The following is a 7,056-nucleotide window of genomic DNA, read 5'->3' as shown; positions in this document are numbered from 1 at the left end:
CGTTGGGTACGTGACTCTCCCCATGCATTGTACGAAATGTACAGGGAGTGTGGGTGCCTATTCTGGAGCTCTGGACTCCAGTAGGTGGCAGGGCACAAGTCTCAGTGTTGCCATGCGTAATATTTTAAAACTCCTTTGTGGATCTAGCTCTAAGACAAAAACATTCTGTGGGACAAGCTATAGTTATCATTTCAAGTTTTCCTATGAGGTCAGTCAAAATGAGTCCAGTGCCAGCTGTTCTACATCCAGCAATGTTGCAAGTGAACAACAAGCCCCTTTTGGGGGGAGATACTAATTCTGCAACCGGGCTGCTGAACAAGGTGTACAGCAAATGCAGCTGTGAAAGAGTACAGGATTAAGGGCACTAATGACTGACTTCATCCTATTATAGAATATCTAGAACACATTTCTATTTTGAGTACTCAAACTGATTTCTAAGTCACTGATCCTCCTGCTGGAGTTGAAGTAGTTACATTTTATATTGTTTCTGCCAGCTGTAGGTTTATTTTTAATTTCTACTTTATAGGCTAATGTACATTCTGTAATGACGCTCTAGTAGAAAGAATCACAGCATCTGCTATTAAAGAGTCAGTGTCAACTTGAAATTTAGACCAAAAAAAAAAAGTTTTAAAAGTAGTTTGATACATTCCTGCTTGAATCTTCTACTCACACTTCCTTTTTAAAAATTATTTCTCTCCCCACTTTTCTATACAAATGACCCACACAGACAGGAGAAACTGTAGAATTAAGGCCAGGATTTTCAAGTGATTGCAATGGGAGTTTGATACCTAATTACTTCTGAGGATCAGGGCTCAAGTGACTCAATGGATAAATAAAATGTTGCTGAGAGTGAAATTTAATTAGAAAAATTCCATGAATTTTCCCTCATTCTGACCACCTCTACTGACAGTGCTTTCAGATGCACAAAGTAAACTTTTTAAAATATTACTTTCCGTAATCTTTGTTATAGTAATAGATTTTTTTTTAAATTTTTTTTTTGACAGAAGTAGAATTTTGTTTTAAATATTAGAGCTGGAGAGAGAGACCCTTTTTGTGTGTGTATGAGCTATAAAGCCTGCAGGTCAGCAAGGTCTACTGTAGTCTCTATTTCAGAATGTTAGGAATTGCTCTTCATCATCCTTATACTTTGAATTATTGATAATCCTATCAGGGTCCCGTTAGAGGAAGGACTGGAGTTGGCTTCAGGAGACCAGGAGTCAGTTCCTAGTTCTGTCATGGACTTCTTGGACCCTTGGCAAGTTACTGCCTGTTCTGCAAATATATTTACATGTGCTTAACTTTAGGATTGGGGCCTTACTGCCTGAATTCTCTACCTGTGAGGTACTCTCATTTTACAGTGGTTTTGTGAGGAGAAAAAAATTAATCTGTGGGTGCTCCAATAGTGTGGTGATAGAGGGCCTGTCATATGAATTTAGATGGAAAATAGTACCAAAGGTATTAAGTCACTGTACAACATGAAACTATGTTACAAAAGGTTCAGAGTTTGGTATACAGAGATCTCAGCCTGCTTGCTACCATGGGAAATACTGTTAAAAATCCATTAATTTTTTTATTAAAGATACAGAAAAGAAGGAAAAAAACCCTTTCATATGCTATAACTGTTAAGGCTTTCATTTTAACAATATTCCTTGTTCCCTTTAGCTGGAGAGTTTTTAGAAGGGGAAAAAAAACCTTACTGGACAGTCTGTTAGATACAGTAATAGTAAAATGGTAATAACTGTTCTTTTGGGGAAAAGAGAAGAAATTAATTGAGAGGGGCTGGAGTTGCTGCTGTTGTCCAATCCCCTTTTATCTCAGGTCGTGGTTGGGACTCAGCTGGAGCTGGTATGAGTAGCAATATCATCTGGATCCCCTCTCTCTTTCTGGCCCAGTCTGTACAGCCGTGGCATAGCCAAGATGGGACACTTGAATGGGCCCCGACTTAGGGTGGGTGGGCAATGACAGGAGGGTAAGAATAGGAATGATCAGGGCCACCTTGTCTCCCCCCACCCCCAGGGCGAGGGGGGGGATAGATGTTTTGGCCAGGGGCCCTGGAAAAATGTGCACGCACACACACACACGCACACACACACACCATCAGTGCTCAGGGTTTGCCCTGCTCAGCCTGGCATTCCCCCTGGGGAGCAGGGTCAGGGGCTTGCCCCGTTCCACCTGCAAAGCACTGCTGTTGGGGAGTGGGGGCTTGCAAGCCTCTGTGCCCCAACCCTGCTCCCTGGATGGGGGGCCAGGCAGGTGGAGTGAGGCAAGTGCTGCAGCAAGAGCTGGGACTGGGATGGTGGGCCTGGATGATAAATCAACTCAGGCCCACCTGTGGCTACACCCCTGCTGTACAGGACATCTTTTGGGATCAGGCTGACAAACCCTGGGGTCCAGGATGTGGTGGTGATGGCAGCCCTGATGGTAAAGCTTGCTCCAGTAGTCTGTTATTTCCTACTTTTTCCCACAAAAATCTTTTTTAGGAACCCCAAAAAGGAGTAATGGATGGAATAGCCCATTCCCTCATTATTTTGTCCACAATTAGGCCTAATATCCAAAATATCAATTTTAAGTCATTAACTTTGGGCTCCACGTCTTCTGTTTTTTAATAAGCATAATTTTCAGCACAGTTTGGGAATCATATCAACCTGGCCTTTTTGTTTAGATTAATTTAGTTATTCTTTTTCCCTTTTGTACTTTTTCCCTTCAACATTTGCTATTATAGGTTATTGTAACATCTTATGAACTTTTACATGCATTTTATAGTTGAAGTCACAATTTGGGTAAATTATTTGACTCATTTATCACAACAGGCCAGATTCTGCTAGGTACAAGCAAGGGAGTCTCTCTGCCCAAAGAGTTTATAAGATCACAGTGCATTTAAGATATGTTAGAAACAAAGTTTTAAAAATTGAAAGGGCCATTCTTTTCTGAAATCTTGTTTGCATCCTTTTCATAACTCTTATTTTTTCTGTTTGGGCTGAAACTCCTCAGACTTGGTCAAACAATGGCTTTTTAAAAAATATTCAGCAAAATTTCTGGCTTCTGCCAGTCATGACAAAAATTCATTAATTCCCCCCCTCCTCCCTGGTTCCCATGGATGAGTTCTTAAATGACTGACTACGAGTGCCTTTTACAATTTTGAAAATATCTTGATTCACAAACTCACTGAAAACAAGAAAATTGAAGCACAGTGCACAGCCAGTTGTGACTGGGGTCCCAGTGGGGACCAGGTGGCGTCACTCAAAAAGCTGGTGGATATTTTCAGTACTTAAATTTACCAAGCCAGCATAAAACAACTTTTTTATTACCTCACTGGTTGCCCAGAAACCAATAACACAGTTCCCTTAAAGTAACCCAGCCTCAGGCCTCCTGAGTCAAATAAGATGATTTCTGAAAATCTTATTTCAGCATATAAAATAAATAAAATAAAAGGTTCTACCAGTCCTAAAGGATCGTACACATTACCTCCCAGGTTAATGAATACACCAAATCTTACCCAAATACACGCTACAGACAATTCCTATTAACCAAACTAAAATTTATTTTAAAAGAAAAGGGAGAGAGTATGGTTAAAAGATCAATATACATACAGACATGAGTTCAATTCTTGAGGTTCAGATACATAGCAGAGATAGTGCACATTGTAGTTGCAGAGTTCCTTTAGAATTCAGTTAATAGGTTATAGTCCAATATCATATGCAGGGTGTACCAGTTTAACTGGGATCTCATTGTGAGATGCAAACATCCCCTGATGAAGCTTAAGCAGATCTGAGCTAAAGGATCAGGTTGTCTGACAAGCTGGAGTTCATTGGGGAAGAATGGGTAATCAGGGCGTCTCTGAAGTGGGTTTATCACCGGTACTTAGCTATACAAATTAAATAAGACAATCGCCTGTTCCTTTACCATTCACCGATGATTTGCTATTCTTCTCAAAAAGATGAATACAGAGATACCCTGTGTTTACATATCTTTTAAATGCTACAATGTTCTTTTGATCTTTGAATTATCAGAATACAGCACAGACAGGGACTGTTGATTACATTGTTGACTACTATGCATACATATGTAAATACACAAAAACCCAAATGTTATCTCCCCATATGTCTTTAAGGGTTGAATTTGAGTCATTTATTTCGCAGGATGTTTAACCTTTTCTGGCTATGCATCAGACCAGTAGTCACTGCACCAAGTGTAAAGGGGTTATTGACCTGCACTCAAAATGCAATGGATCCAATTCTCATCTTGCTTATGTTGTCTACACTCAGTGTAGCTGCACTGCCTTTAGTAGGGCTGCTTGGGATTTACCTTAATGTAAGTGAGAGGAAATTCTATGAATCTAACAAGCCTGTTAACTTGAGGTTAGGATTTTAATGGTGCACAGAAAACTGGTACAGCATCAAAATTTAAGAAAGGTTGAAAATATGTAATAAGGGAGACCTCTTGAAATTGAAACTGGCATGTTGGTGAAGTGTTTTTTGAGCTCGTTAAATGTGAGTGATCTTTAAGTGAGGTATACCTTAGAGATTCTGATCGGTTATGCCAGAGTAATTCTGTTGCAGTCGATGAACCACTGTAATTGACAGTATAGAGTTATATTAAACTTGTCTGTACTTTACAGCTAACAAAACAAGATTCGTAGTTTATTGACCTCAAGTGAAATGTGTATTATGCCTTTATAGCCTGGTGTATATCCAGAAAACCTGAACAAGTATGATGGGAAGGCTTTTCCTAAAGTCGCATGGCTGAAGAAATTCTGATTTGAGGGGGGGGAAGTTTGTCATCTGTTAGCTTTAGTGTGTGTGTGTGTGTGTGTGTGTGTGTCCTCAAAAGTTCTGAAATACATATTTATCTAAAGTAACAAGTAATTAATATAAAATTGGAGTACAAGGCCTCTCCATTTAAGAAGCAGGCCTGAGTAAACTTTGTTACAATGTATTAGCAGGTTCATGGTAGAGCTTCAAGTTATAAAAGCTGTATATCAGAAATGGTTGAGTGAGAGCATGCAAAACAGATATTTTAAACCTTCAGACCCACCCACCAATGATTTCATAAAATACTTCAAACATGAAATGATATTGGAAACACTTTCCAGCGGCATCATTCCTCAGACTATGGGGGGGTGGAGGGGAAACAGTTTAGTTATTATGTAATGTCCTTTTTTCACAGCTGGATGATCGCCTTATAGCTCAGTGCTTTTTATATTTCTGGTGTTTATATCAAAAGCTATTGTTTAAGTGGACACACTGCTTGTAACAATTAGCCAAAAGCTACAATGATGAATTTTCATGCAATTAAAAACCCTCTTTACATAACTAATTCTGAAAAAGATAGGAGTCTTTAGTTGTTGCATTTTATTGCCTTCTAATGAAAAGGACTTCATTTCTTGGATGACCAGTTTTTAAATCCTACTAACTTAACACCACACCATCTAATGCAATAAATCAGGGCCAGATCACCCAGGGAAAGCCATGGAACAGGAAAGCTATGAGGTTCACAGGCACCCTTTTATGCTAATTAGCTGAGAAGTGGGGACTTAACCATTCCTAATTTTACTTTTAGGAGAATTCTGCACCACTGTGTGTGCACAGAATTCATGTCTCTAGCAGATTTATTTGCAGAAAAATGACTTTCTGATAGGGAAGCTGCAAGAAGGGTCATGCTCCACTCCCCAGCAGCAGAGGTGTGTTGTTTTGGGCATCTGGAGCAGCCAGTAGAGAGGTAAATCAGTGGGAGGGGGGAGGAACTGGGGATGCCCCAGCCAGTGGCTCCTACCCTGTGCCTGGCTTAGCTGCTATTCCCAGCAGGGCTGGGGAGGATGGGACTTCCTCTTCTCCTACAAGGAGCATCCAGGGCAGGGTCAGACCCCCCCCCCCTCTGGCTGCAGGAAGCTTCACATCCCCCCTCCTTTCTGCCCTTATCGTTCCTCAGTCGTGGGGGGGAGGGGTCACTGTACAGGAAGCTGCCTGCTCCCGTCTGCCCAACCCGTGCATCCAGACGCACCTCATACCTAGCTTTCCTTGCCAAGCCTCACCCCAAACCCCCACACACTGAGCCCCCTGAGCCCAAACCCATGCCCCAACAAGCCTCACCCTCTGCATTTGGGTGCAAGGGGGCTCTAGACACCCCAGCTGAGCCCCACTTCCCTGCATCACTACCCCACCCCTGCACCCAGACTGCCCTCCCACACTTGAACCCCCCAATCGGCCCTACCCCACCTGGACTACCCTGACTAGCTCCCAACACCTAGACCCCCCCACCCCACTGAGCCCCACCAAGCCAGCACCCAGACCCCGCCCCCCCGCTGCTGAGCCCTAACCACCTTCACCTGGACCGCTCCTACAGAGTCCCATTGCTTCTGCACCCAGAAACCCCACTCAGAGAGTTTTGTTCATCCAGATCTCCCTATACCCAACCCCCCCATCAAGCTGTGTGCACCCAGACTGCCCCACACAGAACCCTATCACCCCACACCTGGATCTCCCCCCACTAAGCCCCTCCACACTTGGATCCTGCTGGGCTAAGCCTGCCTGTCTACATCTTGTGTGCTTGGCATGGAGAGGCAGGACCCCAGGGTGTTTCTAGGGCATGTCTGGCCCTTGCACTGTGTCAGGGTAGGGTGCAGCCTCATGGCTGAGTCCATGTCCTAGGGCAGGAGCTGGAGGTGATCTCCCACCATTGCGCAGTCAGTGGCCTGTGCTCCCTACTTCAATGCTGGAATCTCCACATTTATTTATTGATGAATAAAATTTGCAGAATTTCACAGAATTAAAATACTGTGTGCAGAATGTTTAATTTTTTTGGCACAGAATTCCCTCAGGAGTATCCTTTTAGACAGGTCCACTCTTCTCTCATGGGCTTGGTGGAAAGTGAAAATGTGGGGCCGAGGAGAAAAGGACTGGATGTGGAGTGCTAATATAAAAATATCAACATCTTAGCAAGATTCCACACATTTCAAACGAAGAAGTATTAGTCCCCAGTAAATAAATAAATAAATAAACAAACAATAACTGTAGAGGTGGCACTCCTAGAAGAAGAAAAAAGTCACAATTCCACCGC

Source organism: Gopherus evgoodei, chromosome 5 (genome assembly GCF_007399415.2).
Source record: "Gopherus evgoodei ecotype Sinaloan lineage chromosome 5, rGopEvg1_v1.p, whole genome shotgun sequence".
NCBI classification, from domain to species: Eukaryota; Metazoa; Chordata; order Testudines; family Testudinidae; genus Gopherus; species Gopherus evgoodei.
The sequence above is the reverse complement of the archived record's forward strand: the minus strand, read 5'-3'. Positions refer to the sequence as shown.